This window comes from Centrocercus urophasianus, unplaced genomic scaffold, assembly GCF_019232065.1.
Source record: "Centrocercus urophasianus isolate 14NV4802_14NV808 unplaced genomic scaffold, USGS_Curo_1.0 seq_11, whole genome shotgun sequence".
Taxonomy (NCBI): Eukaryota; Metazoa; Chordata; class Aves; order Galliformes; family Phasianidae; genus Centrocercus; species Centrocercus urophasianus.
In genome coordinates, this window is record NW_024884253.1 from 84,113,342 (window position 1) to 84,136,081 (window position 22,740).

The window sequence follows — 22,740 nt, forward strand, 5'->3', positions numbered from 1 at the left end:
GTAAAAGTACTTTGAGGGGAGATCCATATGAATATTTTCCAATTTAAAAAATTCATATCCTTCCCTTCCCTTTTCCTTGTTTCTAAACGCATTCAAGTGATTCCAACTCTCTGTGAAATAAGTGCACACTGTAACTGCATGCCAAGGAATTGTAACCCAGTGGGAAGCACTTCCCCTTTCAGCCACCCCTTTATTCAGCTGCGTGTGGTATCTTCCCAAATACATGCATGCATTCTGGTGTGCCACAGCTGCTGCAAGCTTGCGTTCAGGTTCTGCAAAGGCAGGGAGTTGAAGCATCAATGTGCATGCAGCTGTGTACGAGGGACCCATTGAAAACTGTTAGCTGCCGTGTTACTGCTTTGAAAAAGCAGGCTTCTAGCACCCGTCTTTGTTCTACATCAGTGAAGATGCACGTCGGCGAAGCTGCTTGCTAACTGGAGGCTTCACTTGACCGGTACTGTGCTCCTGTTTGCTTGCTTCTTTTTCACTGCCATGTCATCTCCAGGAGCCCCTGAGAACACTCCAAAGAATTCACGTAGGTGGAACTTTATTATCCTTATTATTTGCCAGGTTAATTTGTCAAGCTAATGGAAGTGAGCTTTATTCGTTTCTTCACTTACCACAATTGCCTGATTTGTAAAGGGTGTGCTGTGCATGGGAGGTTAAATACCAACTTGATTTAGCAAATCTGTGGGAGATAGCGACTTTGTGTCTGTTTTGTCAGAGCTTTTGTTTATTGCTTTGCTCTGTTCCTTTACATTATTGTCAGAATAATAATAATTGGATTGAATGTGAGTAAATATGAACTACTAAAAGGATACAAAGGCAACTGTACCGTGTTAGCTAATATTCAGGCAGACTTTTGTCTGAGGGTGGGGTGATGCTGGAGGATGAGAGGGAAGGGAGAATTGTTATCTGAAGATAGAAACTCAATATTAAAAATTAGAACGGTGGATTCATTAAGGTAGATACAGTTGTGCTTATTTTTTATTTCCTTCAGATGAAATTATGAATAATAAAATCATATTTTTAAATGAATTGCTGTTGCTTACCTTAATGAGCAGCCTGTGTCATCTGAAGCAGCATTCCTGTTAACATGATTAAGATGTTAATTTGTAATGAAGTTTATGTCTAGAATGGTGCATTGGTTAAAATGAAACTGAGAGATGGATTTCTGCTCTGATTTTTATGTTGTTTTATATAACCACTGAAGAAGCTTTTTATATTGCCATTCACATGGATTTTTTCAGTTTTTTTTCAGTTGATGTTCAGGATCAACAGATAACATAAAATTGAACTCTTATACTTTTTTAATGACCTGGCAGAGTATGCCTTTATCAAGGTGCTACCTATGAGTTGTGGTTTTGACCACTAAATTTGGTGTACATGCATGTATAGCAAAGTTTAGCATCTTACATTAGGCAATTCGTGTGGTATGGGAGAACTCCTTTCAATTGTATTCATTAGAAATACTTCATATATCAAATAGTTGTTTTTCCACGTATTCAGACAGAATGGTTGACTTCACATAAAGGTGGCAATATTTACACTCTGTTCTGCTAAATGTAGTGTGACCACTTTGCACTCAAAATCGCTGGTTTATAGCAAGCAGTATGCATACTCATGGCATAATCCATTTTGTTTCCTTAACTATTTTGTACATCTAGACAGTAGTTGTATTTTGTTTCATTTGGGTTTTTAATTCTTCAGATTGAAATGGAGACGTTGCTGGGGGTATGTGGTATCAAGAGAGCTGAATCTTTCAATTTTTCCCTTATTTTCAGTGATATCCTGGACAGAAGAGCAGCTATTTTGTGTCTGTGGCCTAAAATTAAATTGCTGTAATGAATAAAATAGGGAATTGCAGAATATTTCTGAAATGGAGCAATTGCAATATCAGTCCTCCAATGACTGATAGGAAGAGGTAGCATTAAGCATGAGCTTTAGTGTCAACAATAATTCTGGAGTGGTTAGCACCTCTGTGGTAACCAGGTTTATTATTATTTTTTTTTATCACATTTCCTTCTATATTTTCTTCTTGATGAAGAAAAAAAAAAAAAAAAGTAATACAAAAAGAAAGATTGGCCTGTAGAATTCTCACGATAATCTGTTTGCTCCCCATCTCTGTAGGCTGCGGTTAATCAGAAATTAAGAAATACTCATCTACATGCTCTTAGAAAAATTACTTCACTCTAACAAGATCAGATGTGATACGGTGTTCGATGTTACCCAAAAGAATCTTCTTCTTGCCTCTGGATGCATCTCTGTGCAAATGAATTTGTGATCAGATTCCTTATGGCAGTATTCTTTTTTCAGTTGTGCTTCTTCTGTGTTATTACGTTAGATATGTAAATGTTAGTGCAGGCATTCCATCAATTTGATTTGTAGCTAAATGTACGGCTACAGATCTCATGGTTTTTTAATATTTCTCCATGTGACAGTATTTCTTTTGGTAGTAGCACTGTAGCACTGTGAATGCAATGCTATTCTGGTCCCTCCAGCATTCTGAATTGGTAGAAATGCTTTAAAAGCTGCAGTGGAAATAATTTATTCCTCCTGTGTAGCGCATCCTTAGATAAATCTCTATGCCTCCTTCCACAGCAGCCTGTTACCAACTACTTGTTCTGCTTTCTAATCATGCAGCTCAGGAGGGTGGGTGCCTGAGGTGTGCATGTGGACATGGAGCAGTGCTGCAGCTTTCTCTACTCCTCTTTAGGAAAAAGGGCAAGAATGGGATGTTCTGGTAACCAACTCTGCCCGGTTTACATACTGGCATTTATTTGGGAGTGTTAAATTGTATGTCGAGGTGTTAGAGCTGTGACACCGTGCAAACATAATTTTTAAATATTGTTGCTCATGTAGCATCCTATTTATAATGCATTTGTTTTTACTGAACAGATTCAAGACTGTTCTTTAGAAAATGATGTTGAATAATTAAAAAGATGAAATACATGTTTTAAAATTAGTGAAACATTTTTAGGTGTATGTAATATGTAATATTTCTAAATCACACATTTTTAGTGGAATGTGTAAGCTCAGGCTGAAAGAGGTTAAGAGACAGTTTTGACTAACTGAACTCATTGTTTCATTTTTAATGACTTGGGTGACTTGGTAGATTAAGAGGAAATGAAAATCTTGTGGAGATGTCACTCAACCCCTTTTCCTTTTATGTAGAAGCCAGCTAATGCTATTTTGACATTGCATCAATGAGGCTTGATCAAAATGTAGCTGGCTGTGTCTCATTATAAATCAAACAGAAACAGTGCCATTTATATGAGTACACTTTTGGTTTAATTAGATGATTATATAATCACTCTAGGCCTAGCCCACCAATATTTCCATTGGCTTGAGAGGCTTTTAACTTGGATCATAACCATGCAAGAAATCCTCACAGATTTCTCTCTTTGGTTTTCCAGTATTAAAGTGAAAAACCCCTACTTCCCTGAGAAGACAAATGAAAATATGAGGAGTGGTTTTCACAGTGTGTCCTGTGCTTTTACACAGGTGGGAAATGAAAGTGGGGCTACTTGATGAGCTGACGTTTTGTGGCCCACTGGTGATGTGCAAACCACAGCTGTGTGGACTTGGCTGTCTGAAGTCCTAATGGCAGCTGCAATGGAGTGATTTCTTTTAAACTCTGTTTAAGCATACAGCAGGCTTATGAGGATAGGCTTTTTAACCTTTGCTTTTAAAGAGTACTAGTTTGCTGTTTGTGCCTTTGGTGTCTTGTGCAGCATTGCTCCTGGAATGTGCTGGAGAGCAGGGCCCTCAAGAAGTGCTTGCAGCTTCTGCTGCTGGCTCCAGCAATCTATGTGACTGTCTCACTGTGTTAAGGGCTTGGATGACATATGTATTTTCCCTTTTTGTTTTTTGGTACATATTTAGAGGGTTGCACTGCCAGTCAGTTAGTATCTGGTTCTTATCACACCCAAATGTGTTTTGGATGCAAAGCTGTAGGAAAGCTGATGGAATGGAAAGCCAAGTCCCAGACTTCTAGGCATATCTAGGGAACCATAACTGCTATGAAAACTTTCATTAGGCACAGAATAGGAGGAAGTCTGGCAGAGACACTTCTCTGTCTTCTTTTGTCCCCCCATAGAGTTACAGTACGCCTGAGTGACCTTAGTACCACTGAAGAGTCCTCCTGCATATTGATGATTATTTGGTCTAGATCTCATAAAATTCATGAAGTGAAAATGAATTTGGTATACAGAAGAATTGTGAGCTCTATCTACAATAAAAGAGAAAATAGGAAAGATTTTATCTAATAAAGACCAAAAAAAAAAAAAAAAGAAGATTTATTGTAAGTTAAGCTTCATAGAAATTTGGAAATTTTGAGGATTTCCAAGACAAAAAGATGTGTTTGAAAGAAAGTTGCAACATGCTGGACTATGCCTAAAGGCATTTGTAATGCATTCTCCAATAAGACTTGAATGTATTTCAGAAAAGCTGAAACTCTGACTGGTAGTGCTGCTTACAGTCCTCCAAAGCTCAAGATTTCAAAAAAGCATTAATCATAATGAGATATTTTCATTTTAAGATTAAAGACTGATATTAAGATCTAATTTTTTTTTTTTTTTAAGTATTATGGCAATTTTTACACACGTATTGTTACTTTTTGACTGATGGATGTAGTGCAGTTCTTTAAGGGTTACTCACATGCTTAAAATACACACATTATATATATATACATATATATACATATAACTCTAATATTAGCTTTTAAAAAACTCTTATTTGATCTGATTGAGTTTAAATTTGGAAATTATATGTTTAGTTTGAAGAGTCTGGGGCAGTTTTTAGTTTTGAGACTAGGTGATTCTAGCCACAGTAGTGAGAATAATGCTGGTTAATGGTGGTTAATGTCAGTAAAACATGCAGAAAATAAAACTCATACTGTACCCTTGCCATGAGTACTATATTAAGAAAAGAGGCAATAGTAATTGTTATGCTAATCTTGCTTGACATTACTGTTTAAAAAAACAGCAACTTGGCTTACTTTATACTTCTGATGACCTGCAGGGCTTGCAACGTGATAAAGAAATTGGCAGAGAATTAGTTGCCCTCGGAGAGGTGCTCTACTTCAGCTATTTATATTTTGCCAGTTTTTAAGCTGTTTTGGTAAATAGGGAGATTGCTCTGGAAGAGAAGATGAAGAAAATACTGAGAAGGGATGTCCTGGGACACGGATTGGGCTTTAGTACATCTTTAAGTCGGTCTGGGAACTAATCTGATTAATATTAGTGATACAGGCAGAAATACGGGAAGGGTACTAATGAAACCTGTTTATGACAGATGGGATGTCTTTTCTGCACTGAAAACACTGTTGATGCAGAGCTACAAGAATTTAAAGATGAGAGTAGGAACAAAATGTAGAGGCCATTTGGTTTGGGCTTTTTTTTTTCTGTGGAAGAATCTGAGCTTTCTATGGATCTTTGCATTTCCCCCACCGTTGTATTCTTGGTTTTTCCCCACAGTACCTTAGTTTTCTTCTTGAGTTTCCAGGCCCCTTTCCACGTTCTCCAAAATCTTTCAGCTTTCTTCTTTTGTCCTGCTGTCTGATTAAGGATGGGTGCATATGGCAGCTGTTTCTGCAGAACAGGGCATGGAGGTTGCTGTCTGGCAACAACCTGTCTCATTCTAGATGTGCCTGTGGAATAGGTAAAGTCACCACCTCCATGCCTGTTCCTGGTATAAGATCATTAACAGGAGATTATTTTCTTCCAAATCTCACTTCTGACATAATCTGTAGGAGTTTGGTGTTTTTCAGTCTTCACCTCCATTCCAAATGTGGATGAAAATAACCATTAGTGGGAAGGGTTGAACAGATTCCCAGCAAAAGGCATCAATCATAAGCCTAAGATGTTCCTAAGGAAAATTCCTAAGAAAACCATGTTAGCTCACACATTTTGTCCTCTGGTAGGTAGCAGCAAGCCAGAAAGTTGTACAAGTGACAGGTTATTGAGTGAATATGATTTAGGAGGTAAAGGATCTCCGTGATAAAGCTGCATTTGATAAATGAGCTACTGAGATTAATTCAACTGTGAACAGCGTAAATAGCATCCTGGGATAGATCAGTCATGAAATCTCCAGTGGACAGCTGCAAATGAGAGGAGGTGCTAAAGAAGCAACTGAGTTATTGCACCAGGAAAGCCTGGCTGGCTGGAGGGCGGGTGGTGGGAGAGAATTCCATCAGTAAATACATTGAAGGAATCAACAGAAAGAAAAAGAGGAAAAAATAATTGTGAAAAGCCAGTGTGGGGTTGGGCATTATTTTTGTTTTTGGGTAGCTTTTTATTTTCTTTTTTGCTGATCAGTATGCCTCCAACTAGTTGTTAATTGTGTTAAACTGTTCTAGTATTAACCCAGCAAAGAGGCTTTTTAAAATCCTATAAGCACTGAAAATGCCATCTGCCTATGGTGTGATACTATTTGTTCTTCTATTCTAGCGTCAGTTGTTTTCTGACTTACTCCAGTCGTCAAATTATTTGGGAGGAGGAACGCAAGAGTATTTGATCAACTTTACTGAAATCTTTAGGGCAGAAACATTTCTTTTTTTCCCATAAGCTGTTGTTTCTATGAGTTTATTACAAAAGTGCTGCTTTTCCACCTACACAACTTGAGAACTAATAGCTCTGTTGTATAAATTTAGTCATTGATGAGTGGCCTGAAAGTCAGTTTCGCCATATTCTGCTAATTGATATCCGTCATTCTTGGTTGCTGTTCTGAAGGTAACACGGCAATGCCATAAGGAGAGTTCAGTATAAAGCTACAAGATTGCACGTAACCATCAACCTTGCTCTCAAGGACAAGACAGAAAAAAGTGGGATCACTTATTTATGTGTTTTTATTATTGTCAGAAGATTTAACCGCATCCCAAGTCCCAAACTCTTGCATTTCCTCAGAGATTTTCCTTACTAATTTTCAACTGATCTGGCCTCTAACTCAGTCTGCTTGTTTCTGTGCTGAACGTTCCTTTCCACATTATGACCACAGGGGATAGGATTAGGGATGAGATTAAATTTAGTAAGAATAATGAAAATACGTTCGGTTTGTTTTTCGTTTTCTTGTTCAAAAACAGCATAATTTCTGTTTTTAACTATCTGTATTTGCTTGGAATGCCAGTTTGCCATGTACAAAACTACACTGCTTCACCTTTTGGTTTTCAGTTCTATGTTGTAAGGGATATTTTCTCAGCTTTATGTTTTATTAAGCCCTGTTGGAAGTTTTAAGTAACTTACGTAAACACAAAGTTGATGCACAGTGTAGCAGTGTTTTTAGGAGTGCCGTCCTGACTTCCATCCGCACTTGTATAGAGAACATTATTGGACATCACTGTGATCTCTTGTGTCATGACCTAAAAAGACAAATGAAAACGCAGTGTGCCCTTGGTTCTCAAGTCTTGGACAATTGCCATGACTTTGCATTAAAGCCCACAAGCAGTGGTACTAGGAGCATTTTTGCGTTAAAAGATAGGTGGAGTTATATGCGGATCACCGACCTAGCATCTCTAGCGGGATGGAGACAGATTTGCTCTGACAATATAATGCGCTTTGCAAGCTTCTATTTTAAGAATTCTTTGTACTATGACTTCTTCTAGACTATATCGGACAAGTATTTTGTTTCAGGAGTCTTGCCCTTCGGGAGGCTCCGGGTTCATAATGACAATGTTAAAATCTCCAAGTCAGAAAGTTCATACGTGCAGAGCAGTATTTTTCATGACTACTTCCCAGCGTAAGCCTTTTATATTGTAGAGCTGAGTTGCTGCACGCTGTTCTTTTGTGCTTACATCTCTTTCCAGATATCTTGGAGCGATCTGAAAATCTGCATTCAGCTTCAGGATGAGTGCAGCACGAGCAGTGAAAGCACAAATGGCATGTCTGTGTGCTGCCTTACTTGATAAGCTGGAGGTATTAATATGCTGAATCAGTTTGTGGAGCCTTGGTCACGCAGTGCATGTACGTTGTGCTTTCAGTACTGCTGATTTGGTGAGCTGCCTACTGCTTTTCTCTCTAATCTGTCACCTGTCCCTGTAGGTGATAAAGGGAAAGGGAGGCAATCTTTCTGACTGCCTAGGACTTCGGAAGAATATTTTATTTAAACAAAATTTAATGTAAGAATGCCCTCATACACAGTCTCCCTTTGTGTGTGCGGAACTCACTATCTGCTGATCTGATCAGAAAAGGTATTTCTAAACAGAGAATCATCAGATATGACCTATATTGTAGGTTGATTCACTGTAAATACGTTCCTATTTTACCTGCAGGAATGCAGTTTCTTGTTTTAACTTCTAAATGCGTTAATATAGCTGCATGCTTATGAAATGCATTTTTTCCAGGTTTTTTATTTATTACTTTCCTCTAGGCTGAATATCATCATTCAGTTTTTTGAAAATATTAAACTAGCATTAGAAAAAGCAGGGTGTCAGTCTATAATAGCTGCTATGATTATAGTTTTCACTTCTAAAATGGATTATAATAGCAGTATGCAAGTGTATCATCTCTGACCCATTTAAAATAGCAAGTGGAAACTGCTACCTTGCAGACTTCTGTAGCAAAATGTCATTCATTCTGGTCTTTTAATATTTATGGTATTCACATGTGAATTCATTTGTAATACATCGAATACAATGCATTTGTACTTAAGCATGCACTTAAACGTTTGTCTTCATTGAAACTGACTTAGGGGTTTGGCATATATAGGCATATTAATAGATAAAAGTAATTAATCAAAACAAACAGATTGATGGTATAAAAAGTCCCTTGTTCTAAGCCATGCAGACAAATCAGCGTTTTACAGGGAGCCTTGCTGCTTAAGTTTCTGAATGCAAAAAAAATTACTTCATGCCTGATGAAAAGCTGTGAACGTGTGTACCTTTGTGTACACACAATCAACGTGTGGTTGATTGGGAAGAACTGGTTATCTTGGGTAATGCACCATTTTTACCAATCGTATTTTGGAAATATGGTTTGAACGTAGTATCGAATCTTGGTGTTTTCTTCCTTCTGGGTCGGAATTTCACCATATTGTCATTGGAACAGTCTCTGTTTGATACTCTATTTGCTGCATATATGAACACACACTGTCAAGGAAACTTAATAGCATAAATAAAGATTGCATGAAAAACAGTTTAAAAAGAGTAATATCAGCAAGCATGTTTCAAAACATGAGGCTTTCCACCAAACATTTATAGTTTTTTTAGAGCATGAAATGGTAATGATGATGTTACTTTGATTCCTTATGCATATTTCAGTTCTCGTTAGCCTTGTCGCTGTTCTGAACAGATTTGATACCTTGTAGGAGAATCACAATAGTTTGAAGTTCAACGCTTCAGACTGAATACCTTCTTGGTTTATCATTCTATGGAGTGAAAATTCATCTGTCAAAGAGGAAGAATGCCCTCACAGTATCTCTTGGTTGGTTCACAGACTTGCAACTCAACCCTTGTTTCTGGTTTCTAATATGTTCAGGAGCTGATGCAGAGGATGGTACGTGCACCAGATGCTATCTTTGGTTTGTTTCTCTTGGAAAAACCTTGTAGCCATGATGTTCCCCACATCCAAAAGGCCTATTGTTAGCAAAGCCCTGGGACAGATCAGGTCATTTTTATGTTAAAATACTGTGATGGATTTGTTTTTTTCAACCATCCTTCACTATCCCGTCTTGCCTGCCTTGTTTGTGTTTTAAAAGAACATCCCAAACTCTGAGCATCAAACATTCAGATCCCATAATATGGTTTGTAACACATTTCCATGACACTTAATCTTCAATTTAGAAAATAAACCTTGGCTTTTATGACTGTGAGCTACATTTTCTCTGTGTGAAGCCAGTGTAATCAAATAGGATATCGTCTGTTGGAGGTAAAACTTAAGTATTCTGCCTTGATCTCTGTTGAAAAGCATTAACTCTTAACACAGAAATAAAATTGTGATGTTTATATCAAATAAAATTCCTGTTGGTTACTCTGGGAAGGATGGAACAAGTCACTTTGCCTATAGATACTATTGGGGCTGACAAAGCAGATGTGTGATGACAGAAAGAAAGGGAAGGAAACAGGGCAGATGTAATGGTGGCCTGAAGGCATTGTTTTCCCATTGCCATGCTGAAGGCGTTGTGAACAAATAATTCATATTTAATAATGGCCATATTGTGCTCTAATAGTATCTTCATTTAAAATCGGTTGATATTCAGCTTTTAATTAGAGGCATGTTATGTAAGCATAGATAAAAAGATACAGCAAAAAATGGCCACAGAATGGGGTCAGTACACCTCTACTTGTGGTCCATCTTAACGTTTTAAAAATCAGCATTTCTATTTGCTTTCCCAGAGTCGCTTTGCAGGATCTCTTTGAATTGTTACAGGTATAGGTGGCCATACACATCATACAGGTATTGAACGTGATTTTCATGGCTACAGAGCTGAGAAAAGCCACAGATCACCTTGTGCAGAAGGATGCTGGTTAGACAAACAGGCTCATGGTCAAGGAACTTCCCCTTTTTCAGAAATTAACCGCATGTTTATATAGCAAACACGCCTGCATTTTGCGAGGTTTAAAGTACTCATGGCTTATTACTGATAAAAAAATATTGTAAATAATAAAATTGAAAATGAAATTAGTAAGGCCTTATGCCTATTCAGAAGATAAGGAAAAGATATTAAATCAAACATCCTCTATTTCTATTTGAAGGCTTTTGAAATGCTTACCAGTGGCAGAAGTTAATTGATAGAGATGTCAGGGAAATTAATTCTGCATTTCATGCTGTATCACAGCCCAGGCTCAGTTAAGCACTTGCTGTCCTGAGACGTGTCAGAAGATGCTGAAGACTTACGTGCCACTGTATGCTGGAAAAAGAGAAGGCAGGGGAGAGATCTCAAATAGCTGTGCATGTTGAAAGGAGCAACTTTGCAGGAAGTGTGTTTTTGAGGTTTCACGACCCTGATTTCATTGACTTCCCTCTTCAGGCAGCCCCCTTCCCTCTCCCTTTCCCCATGTCAATGCTTTTATCAGCTGCCTGAATTTCTGCTTTTATTCACTCCTCACTGTCACTTTGATGCCTGCACATCCTTTAGGAGGCTTTCCTTTGTTTGCCTGAATGAGACACTGTATCCTAGGTGTCATCTGTCAGGTCCTTTTTACCATAGGCATAGATTCTAGCTGCTACTGTTCATCACGCGTGTGCTTTCGTGCTCATCTCTAATTGCTCCTGCAGCTCCTTGGGTTTTTGTCTGGTTCAGTAGCTTCAATTGTGCAGATTTCTTTGGCAGTAGCCAATTCTGTTGTGGTGAATTTTGTTCTTAGTGTTTGGTTTTAACACAACAAAGCATTCTGGGGCTCTTTGTCCTGGTTAGGACCGGTTTTCTCCTCACAACTTTTTTAATTTCTACCAGACTGGAGAAATCCAGCATAAAGGGTCATATTTTATTTATGAGCAACCCGAGTTGTCAGCTGCCCTTCCCCTCCTCCCCTGCTCCATCTTCATTTCTCTTACTTTGTATCTTCTTTCCTTCAGTATTTTTTCCTCTTGTTTCCTACTCCACTGATGCATTAGTAACATCAGCATCTGCTGCAGCCTCTCTCAAGTTCACTGCTTGAAGTCTCTTGTTTCCTTATGTGTGTGCTTGAATACTGAGTTGAGCAACTGATAGACCTCGTAAGGCTTACACTGCTTTGATGATGATTACCTCTCTTCGTAAGAAGCAGATGTAAAACATGAACATTAAATAACAAAAAGGTCTTATCTGTTAACTATGCTCTTTTTATGAGGATGCAGATGACCTACTTGCTTGGCTATGCTAACCAAAGAAAAACTTGCCTAGCCTTATTTCATCCTAATAAATTAATCTATTAATCTCAACTAATTTAATTAACCTATTAATTTTAAGTTATTAAACTGTTGTGTACATGAGAAGACCTGTTAGGGTTTGCACAGTGTCTTTAAACCAGCCTAATGCAATATTTGGAAATCAGTGTTGCAGTCAGTTTGATTTGAATGACATACTTCAGAAATCAATTTATCTGATACTGCAAGCTAAGCTGATATGAACACAGGTTCAAATTACACTGTAATTTCATGCCTGATGCTGACAAATTAATGACTGAGCTGTGGAAAGAGTTTTGTCGTGCACTGAAAGTGAGCACAGCTGCCATAGTGGTTGTGGCTATGGGTGCCAACGTGATGCCTATTGGTTCTACACCTGCTGTCAGTTTTATGCCCTTTGCAGGAGGACACGTGAGACTTGCTGATCTTTGAAAGCAAACAAGCAAAAGCCACCAGAAGGGTTTGTTCTGCAGAATTGTTTGATCCACAAAAGTTATTTTTTGCACCCAAGCACAAATGTGTCTGGGGTGTGGTGGTACCTGTTTGATCTAGTACAGTAAAATCAGGCTTATTTTTTAGTGGAGTGATGGCCTATCTTGATTCTGCCAACATTGATGCACTAGTTTATTCTGGATGGTTTGTAAAAAAATAAGTGTGGTAAAAATTTGAATGAATTCAGAGTGAAAACTTGATAACTAATGAAATGTAATTTCCCTTTCTGTTAGTAGCAAATATTGGCTGCCATAGAGGATACTGGAAGACTTAAAGCATGAGACAAAAAAAAAACCCTGCTACACATTTCCATCATAGTTTAGACACTGTAAGGAAAGTAGGTTTTTGGTTTTACACCTCCCTTCATGGGTTGCTCTTTAATATTTATTCTTGCATGTCTTTAAAAAATAAACATGGTAAAGTTATGAAAGCCTTTCTGAATTAGCTGCAAAATTATACAAGTCTTTAACACAGGCCTTAATTCCTCAATTAAAAGTTGAACAACTTAGAACAAATAAGTTACCAAGCCACTGGGAGCAAATCATCTTTTAGCACTTTCTTTTTCTTCTCCAAAAATATTTCTCTTACAAATTGTACAATCAATGAATATACAGATGAAACAGTATATCCAGGAGTTTGGCTGATGCAGTTATTACACTAGAGTAGAAAAGAAGGACACTCACCCTATCCTGGGCTCACATGGTAAACTCCAGTGGAGTGGAGCTTCAGAGGAGAACCTTCCCTACTGGTAGTCAGCTCTTAAATGGGTCTAGGAGAGGTGGGGCCTGGCTCCACTCCTTCTGGCAGCACAGCTGAATTGCCTTCACCTGTGCTCCCATGGCTGACTCATTGCATGCCTTAGGTGATCAATGAGAGGTGCAGGCCGTGATTCAGCAGCCCCATACACAAATATATGTATTTCATCAGAAGAATTTATTCGTGCAGCGGAGCTCTTTAAAACCAGCCAATATTTTGCCAGCTGAAATTTTTGTCTGGGTTTCTTTTTCTGTTAAGATCTTTTATTTCTGAAATATGGACCGCTTAGTATTTTGTTCAAAATTAAATGGAGAAGCACTAGGATGGTTTCTAGTACCTGAAAACTGGAAGCAGAGAGGGAAGTCTAAAATGTTTAATTAAAGTTTGAAGTTCAATATCCTTTCTTTGGAATAGGCACACTGGAAATTACCTTTAGAAAACTGACAGCCATTCTGGTTCTGCATTAACTAAATTGCTTTTCTCTTTCACTCAGGCTTTTTTTTTTTCTTTCTTTTTAGAAACAAACATTTTCAATGGAAAAAAAGCACACCAGTGGGTATTTCTGACCTTACTGTATGATGCCCATTTTTTTCCTGAGCTTAATCTCAAAATTGTGACAGTAGTGGTATATTCTTAAAATGCTGCTGTATATGTTCAGCCTCATTGTTTCTAAAGAACTGAAAGGTAATCAATTTTGGGGTTGCCTGTCAACATTTTCTCTTGCCTGTAGCATATGGCACTGTTACATGTTCAATTTTAAAAAGAATGATTGCTGCCTTGCTTTGCATTTGAAAATAAATAGGGCTTTTCAAAATAAGTTGCCCTGTTCTAACTGATGGCCTGTGGGTAACGAATGCAAGATGGTGAGAATTCTAAAATTCCTCAAGTAGTAAAGCATCTCTAATAGCTGTGTCAGGAAGTTCCCCCTCTTTCATGTTACTTCCTAGAAACTGTTAGGATGTTTTGAGGTCTTTTTTCCTTCTTGTTCATCTCTAAGAATGAGGAAGGAGAAATAGCAGTAGCAGTATGAATCGCTAGCAGTTTTCCTGCTTGTACTGGATATTGCTTTGACAGAAATAGAGAAGGTAATACACTAAGTCAACAAGGAAAGATAAATACATGAAGTTATTGATATAATCATTGGCTTTCGATGTTCTTTAAAAAATATATATTACTGCATATGAAATTTTGACACCTTAAGCAGGCACTGTGTGTGACATAGAGTGATTTCATTGGCATTCCTGTAGTCCTGACAACTTGAAAGTTGAGGTTTAATTTGTAGGTTTTTTCCCTTGTTATGCTTAGCTTAAAATAGGAACAAATAATGAAGAACAGAAGCTTTTTTTCTGTTTATTTCTTTTGTAGTTACTCTTTGGTCCTCTTGTATTGATTGAGCCTACTCCAAGGAGGTAGATGTGCATTTGCCTTTAGACAAAGCCCCACTTACATGTTAGAGCCAGGCCCTTGCATCCCTGACACTGACATAAATTCGCTGCTGATATCTGGGAGCGCAGCAAATCTCATAGGTTCTGTGCTTTCGGATCTCCAGTTCTGTGACAGATCCAGATGAAAGAGGTCTGAATATTGAGAATGATTCCCAGTTCTGATGGACAAAAGCATTTCATGTTACTTGCTTCATGTTTGTAGACAGATCTGTTATGAAATGTTGTTTACATAACACATACCAAATTCCCTATCATGTAGAAGAGATGAGGAAAAACAAATTCGTGTTCAAATGGTTGTGTGTTTTTGTTTTTTTTTTTAATAAGGTAGGATTTTTTTTTGTTTTTTTCTGATTAAGTCATTGCTTACGTTAACCTAAGATTTGTTCTGGTGTGCCTTAAAATAAAATCTGGCCCTCTTCATGCCTGAAATGCTTAACTATCTGCTGAAGTGAGTGGTCTGCAATAATACTGATGAATAGAAGATTTTCTGTTTCCAATCTTATATGAAAATACAGCTACTGTGTTCCATTGAAAACTGAAATTTGGATTTCAAGACTAAAACTCAGTGAAATGCCTCCATTTGTTTTCTAAAACGCTGCTGTGATAAAGCTTCCACCTCTTAAGGGTTCCTCAGACGCAATCTCTTTTCATACCCATAAGTTACCACAGAGTAGAGTGGAAGGGTTTGTCCTGAGAACTATAACAAGGGATCTGCTAATGCTGAGGGATGTCTCTTTCCATCAGGCAGCCTCATCAGAGCAATTAATTCAACAGACCTATTCTGTGCGTAGGTAAAATACAAAGCAAATTCTGATTTTTGCATAAACATTGCATAATCCAATGTAAATATATTTTTTTTCTTGATGTTTCTGTCCCGGAACAAATAAGATAATGTTATTTAATGTAATGTAACATATTGAGACTGTGAACCCACATTGTGTTCCTTTTGGCCCTGAAGCTTGTAAAACTCATCCAGAGAGCTCTACAGCTCTCAGTGGAGAGGGAAACATAAACTTCACGCTGAGATCAAAAAACTGGCTATTCTAAGAATGCAAAATGGAATGAAACTCTCATTTTCATTTTTCCTAGTAGAAAATGATAATAAAAACAAATTGCTCATCTTCGGTTTTGGGAGTCAGGAGTTAGTTAAGCACTTACTGGTATTTCTGTGCTAGTCTGTACAGCTGATGATGGTTATAGATTGGCTGAAAAACAATGTCAGAATGCAAGAGTTCGAGACTTGGTGTTGTTCTTAGGGACAAACAAAAGCCAATTCCTGCCAACTGATTTGCCATGTCGTGGAACCTACATTTTCAACATGCGCACAATGTGTAGTGACAGCAAAACAGTCTCTCATCCTTTATTTATAATGTCTGTGCAAGCATATAATTAGATCTAAAGGCAAATATCTGAGGTGTGCCAATGTTGAGATTAACACTACTGTTGGAGTAGCAGAAGCCATTTGCTTTGGTTTAAACCTTCTGGTTCCAAACTATGATGGCTACCTTTTTGGAATGGGAAATAGCAATTCACCTGTTCAGCAGATCAGTTTGTACTCGGTAATGGGCTGCTGTTAGTCGCAGCTGCGATGTTTTCATGAACTTTCACAAGCCTGAACATAACATTGCAGTACTGTGGTTTCTGTTTTATGTACTTTGGGCTTAGATTTACTACTGATTAGTTTTTCCATTTGAAAATGAGTATTTTGAAGGGAGATGAAAAAAAAACAGTAATTAGAGAGTGTATAGAATAAATAACAGTACTCATGACAGTAGACTAGCACTGAGTCATTTGAACTGTTTGCAAGTACAATTTTTGTTAACAGTGGGATTTTTCTGTAGCATGTGGCAAGATTTTAAAGCCAGATTGGCTTGAGAAATAAATCAATACATAGTGAAGGTACATGTCAGGGTAATTCCTATTGAAAACAAACACTTGGCAGTTTACTAACAGAATTATTGTTCTTACAGTATGGTAAATGGTAGATTCATAGGGAGGCAGGAAAAACAGGCACATGAGCTCAGATGCTTGCCAGTTTGTTTACTGTGGAATTTCTGTATTAGTTCAGTTTAACACTTCTTTCACTGCTGTGAAATTGGACCAGGAGACTAAAAAATGTTAGATTGCAGATTTGTTAATCCAAAGCAAGTCAAGAACTCATTGCGAAGGTAGTGACACACTGGAACAGGTTGCCCAGTGGGGTTGTGAGCACCCCCTGCCTGGAAGCGTTCAAGGCCAGGCTGGTTGGGGCTTTGAGCAACCTGGTCTAGAGGGAGGTGTCCCTGCCTATAGTAAGGAATTGGAACAAAATGATCTTAAAGGTCCCCTCCAACCCAAACACTGTATGATTCTCTGATAAGAGTGGGCCTGGAGAAGATGAATTTGCTGCCTAAAGCTTTTGCTGCAACATTGCTACCCTTCATGAGATGAGCACTTGAACATCGGAAGGCAGAAAAGTTTGGAAGCAAGTGCAGATAAATAAAGCAGTATGCTGTAGTACAGTGTATCCATTATGATTTTGGCTGCGGTTAAAGCCAGTTTTAAAAATTCAGAAATTATTGATGATAACCACATTTGCAAACATGAAATCTTGTCTGCACTTTATTAAAAAAAAAAAATATTGAGAAGCAGGCAAATACGCTTGGGTTTCAGAATGTTTTTATGAGAAATAAACTGGCCAAAAGGACTGGCCAAACTGCTGTTTCCGAACTAGAGAGCATACAGGAATATATAGAGCATATAGTAGGTAGTATAGTAGCATGTATAGTCGTATAGAGAGCATATAGTCGGCATTGTCCTTTGTGCTGCTACAGAACAATTTACAGAGGAGTCCTCAACTGGATGTAGGATATTCTACTTGTTTTATTGCAAATGTATGGTTGGGCAAAGCAAGATATATGCTTCCACACGTAGGAAACCATCTTTAACTTCCTATTGTATACTTGATTGAACCCCTAAATTAATCGTGTGTGTTGTATTAGCTGTTTAAAAATGAAAACAAGCCCAAGCCTTTGTTAAATGGGTGCCTTCTCTCCAGGTGTGTGCTCATCTGCAGTAGCAAGCTGCTGCTCTGCCCCCAGAAAGGCCACCTTAAGGCTTTGCAGTGTAAGGGAGAGCAAAGAAACTGTAAAATAAATGCAAATGCAATAACTTTTTGCTTGGCTGACCTGATCTTCATACTATCAAACTCTTAATACTCTTCTCACACCATGTGAGTGAGGCATATGGTTATAAAGAAGACAGTGTGATTATTTTTCTTAGTTCTAGATGTAAGTACATTTTTAGAACCCGGTTCATGCTGTTAGGTAGAGTGTATTTTTAGGATGTCTTAATTATAATGATCACCCGCAGCCAAATAAGGTTTGGAGTTACGTGGAAACCTTCTCCCAAGCAGCTTCCTGTCATGTTGGTTGGAAGCTGCTCTTTCCTCCAGGTGCTGTTCCAATACCTGAAATCCTGACACATGCGTGCAATTGCTTTCAGTAGTTTGTTCTGGTATTTATTTAGGGTGATTCTGTATTTTTGGAGGTTCTCAAGTAGGCCATTTGTTTGTTTAGAAGGAGTTTTCGAGGTAAGCCAACTTACTGAAACTGCTCGTTAGGAAACATAATTCCTCTGCTCTGGTGAGACCTCTGCTTTCCTTCTTGGCTGGATTATTTCTAGGCTAATTAGTAGTTAAATAGGAATGCAATTGATTTTATTGACTGATATTTTAATAACATTATTATTAACCTTGGTTTTAGCAAAATCTTTCTTGATGAAAATGCGGGATATTGAGAGAATAAATCTCATTCAGAGCTATGAGTATTTTTTCCAGCAGAGATGGTTTTCTACAATTTTGCTGACTGCAGCAACATGCAGTGTCACTGAGTTCTAGTGAAAACCTGACTTCACTGTCAAGTGAGCTGGAGCTTAATTTTTGCTTTGTAGTCATTTGAATATGCACTTGAAATAGAAAGTCTTTACTTTGCAAATAAGTTGTTGAATCTGAGTTTTAAAAGAATTATCTCTTGTAGTTTTCATTTATTTTAGTTTCATTCCTACATGGATCAGAGATTTTCGTGCCTGTATCTCACTTTCCAAATTTTGCCAACACTTTTCCCACCACTTTTTAGCAAGCTACAGAGCAAGAGTGATCTGGTGAGCTTCCTCCCTCATGTTGTCAAAATGTTTCCTAAATTCCATCACGAACAATTTAAACATTTTTGAGAAAACCTGTATTCTTTGAGGCACTCCAGCATCTTCTCTTGTTTTTCTCTTGCACTTAAAGGGTAAATAATGAGACAGCTGTAAGCATAAGTTACCAAACTGGGAGATGACTCAGAACAACAATAATAGGACAGAAGGACTGAGAGGCTCAGCAGGTACAAGTTCAGTGCTGTGCTGCTCTGCAGGAAAGGCCCTGGGGGGATGTGGAAGGCAGCAAGCTGGGTGTCAGTCAGCAGCAGACAAGGCAGCAAGAGAGGCCACAGCATCCTAGTCTGCAGGAGCACAGCCAGCATATCAGGGAAGGGATTTTTCTGCCCTGGTGCTGCTTATTAGGCCTCGTAAGGTGTCAAGTTTAGTTCTGCCCATACATCCACCACCCAGTGCTGAAGAAACATCAAAAACCTGAAGTGTGTTCAGTGAAGAGCGGCTTGAAACCATAATGCGGTTACGGACAGCAAGAATCCCTAGGAAGAATGCTTGCATACATTTTGTGGTCTGGTTGAAAGAGTCTACAAAAAACATGAACTGCAGAGAGGAAAAAAGGAGCATTTAGACTAAGCTCCAGTTTTTGTTGGTGGGAAGGTTCAACCCCTACTGCCACACCACCAATATCCACCTCTGATGTTGTTGGCCAACATAATAACATAGGGGACATTACTTCCAGAGCAGCCCTTGTATTTGGACAGCTTGACGTCTTTCATTTTCATCTGAGGTCTAAGGGATGTATTGGCAATCTACAAAAACTTGTAAATGCTGCTTTTTTGTAGTTGTTCTCCCAGTTTGCTTTCTTTGTGGACATCTTATTCAGGATATCTGTTGTGTGTAACAGGGAAATGTCTTACATTAAAGTAAAAAAGAGTCCTTAGCTGGTGGCTGGGTAAACCCTTAGCTACAGCAGCAGGAATTCTAATTTGTAACAGGTCAGTCAGTCATGCGAATGCTGTCAGAAAACAGTTCCCTTTACACTTGAGCTATGTGGTTGTAAGCTATTGTAATTTGTTCCTTTGGGGTCTGCACCTCCTAGGCTCTGCTTCAAGTGTTTATGTTTTGCCAGCAGACGAGGTCAGCACAAAGGTCACAGACACCAAGTTAAAAAGTGCATTTATCTTTAGTTAAGTTTAAAGCAATGAGATAATAAATGAAACGATACAGCAAGAATAAAGCAGAGCAAGGCAATGCACCTAACCATTACTACATGAGGATAGTGATTACAAAAGATGCATCGCCAGCTGCCCAAATACTTTACCATCATCCAGATGATGCTCAGGTTGTAGTGAGGATTTGGAGAGCCTGGGAGGTCCTATGCAGTGTGTCCACTCATAGATGAGGTTTCCAACTTCACTACAAGAGGGTCCAGCTTTTACATTGTTAAATAAAGAAGTTTATGTGGCTGTTAGGTGGAACTGTCTGATTTAGTTCTCCCTTTTGAATTCCACCTCAAGCCCGGCCAGGGCTCAAGGAGGAACCAAGGAAGTTTATGTACTAGTAGGCCTTGCTTCTAAACAAGGAAAGGTTGATACGTTCTCATAATGCTTTGTCTAAGCTACATCCTTTGCCCAAGATACATATTCCACTAATGATTGGATATTGATGATATAAATAATGCTGTGTTGTGAGATTCGCCTAGAGGTCAACTTTGGTTCGAGGCCTTAGCACTCTGACTTAAGATATGGCTTTTTCTTTTCCTCCAGAATAAGAGTCTGTTTACAAATAAAAATATCTTGTGAAGTCATTTAGAATTGTTATATTCAAATCTATTTGAATCTCATCAAAGATCTGAGGTCTGTTCCTGGGGATGGGGCGGACACCATGAGCTCCCAGTTCTTAAGAAACATTTTGCTTCTGCATAGCTGCGCTCTCACAGAAAGCCATAGGTGGCTCAGAGCTGCGACTGGCCTCTGTGTGGGTCATAGTGGTGAGTCCTACAAATCTGCAGCTGTCTGCAAGCTGGTGTTTGCTCTGTAGTCTGCCTTCCTTCCCTGGTGCTCAGCAGTGGAGCAATCGCTGGTTCCAAGGTACAATCACACAGAGGAAGAAAAAATGAGATAGTATTTTATGTGTGTCAAGCCCCAGTGATGTCTGTAAGAGGTCACATTGGCCATGAACAGTGGATGAGTGTGTACAGATGGTGCTTGTGTCTTCTCTGTTGGTGCTGGGTCTATTGGGTGTATTATAAAGCACAAACCCTGCTCTTGCATAATGGGAAATGTAGTTCTGAATAGCTTTGTGGGAAAAAAAAAACAAAACAGAAAACCCACCACTAGCAAAAACCTCCCCGCATGTTTTCTGTTGTTCAGGTGTGATGTTTGCTTTTGCTTAGCCCAGCGGCAGCACTTCTTACCATTTATCACATTGTCAGCACACAGGCAGCCCTTAGCCTTTAGCTTTGGCCAGGACAACGGTGGGAGTACACAGTACATCTTAGGGAGAAGGCAAAAGCTGAGAGCGTTGGTGTGAGGGAAGTTGTACCATTCTCATGTGTTGCTTGGATACTGCCTCTCTTCTGGGGTTAAAAATACCCTGATGTACCCAGATAGTGTGCAAAACTGTCAGGTTGTATTACGAGACAGACAGGACGTTTCTGCTGCCGGTGGGAGCCGCTGGCTTTTATTATTACAATTGAATAACATTTCTGCATCATCCGCAGGGTCATTAATAATTGCTTATCATGCAGGGTCGCAGTAGAGGAGCAATGTATCCCCAGATCGCTCCAGGGAATGTAGAAACATTGCACACAACTGCGTAACTGATGATAAAGATGGGTTGACTTAAAGGAAAATGCTTTCCTTGTAATATACTGATGTTTTACTACCAAAATTCCTGCTAACAAAAAGATTTCAGCTTATTTACTGATGGTTTAATGGCTGTTTGGTTTGTCGGTCTGGTTTTATAGCTCCTTTTGGCAACTATTGCAGCTTCTGTGCGTGAACTGTGACCGTGATGCAGCAACAGAGGGAATTACTGCGCTCTGATGTTTTTGCCCAGTGCAGTGAAACACCTTTTGCATTGTGATAGTAATCTCCGTAATGGTGGATGCTCCTAATGAATTCCACGTTCTGAAATACCATTGATGTAGCATTTTCCCTGGAGCACTGATGCAGTGCTCACCCCAGTCAACCTTACGCCCTTTCAGAGTTTGCCTGTATGGGTGCCACATTCCAGCTGCATCTACGGGATGCATGGAAGCCAGGATTTGTAGCTGGATGTTTATGGAGCTCTCCCTGGTGGGCAAAGCAGCTCTGTGCCACTCCTGCCCTTTCCATCAGCCACTCCACAGCGAATTCTGCTCCTTGTTGTGAGCAGAGAGTTTGTGAGAGCACACTGGAAACACAGAGTGAGAGCTCTGAGAGGAACATTTTTAGTTTCTGTATTTCTCCCCAAAGGCAGATCTGCTAAAGCATGTTTTGATAGGCTGGAGTTTGTACTCCAGTAGCTAAGATCTTATTCTGGAAAATGTTACTCTTCACCAAACATAACAATTTGTTTCTTTGTATGTCCTCTGGCCCCTCAGTGACTCCTGTAGGGCAAAACAGAAGGCAGGAGATCTTCCATTGATAGTCAGGCTAGTATTGGTTTCTCCACAGAGGGATGGAGCTGCTAGAGGCCAGCATTAGATACGTGTAAGCAAATCTGGCTGTCGCTGTGTGTCTGTACAAAAGCTGCCCCTTTCTCTTTGCTAGAGTATTAGGAACTCATGGCAACTGGCTCTGCTTCTTTGGTGTCAGTGTCATCATCCTCTGGCACCATCATTGCTGCTGTATACAGAGGAGACTCTGTATTGACATTAATGACCGTGCGATGCTGGCATTGAAAACAGTACTAATTCTGTACGTCATGTCAGCCCAATAAGCTCCTCTACACTGCACCTAGGATACATTTCAGCTTCTCTTCTCAGCCTGTCTGGGGGCTGACAGAACTAGAACACCTCACACAGATATGCACACACCTGCGTATGTGTACTTCTGTGTTCAGAGATGTGCTGAAACTTCCCAGTTAAAGTATTTTTTCCTGTGTGTGTG

General features: G+C 39.0%; 1 protein-coding gene across 1 annotated transcript in view; it reads left to right on the forward strand.

Annotated features, from left to right (window-relative positions):
• Nucleotides 1-22,740, forward strand: part of DTNBP1 (dystrobrevin binding protein 1) — a 60,373-nt gene that overhangs the window by 31,273 nt on the left and 6,360 nt on the right. The window lies entirely within an intron of this gene.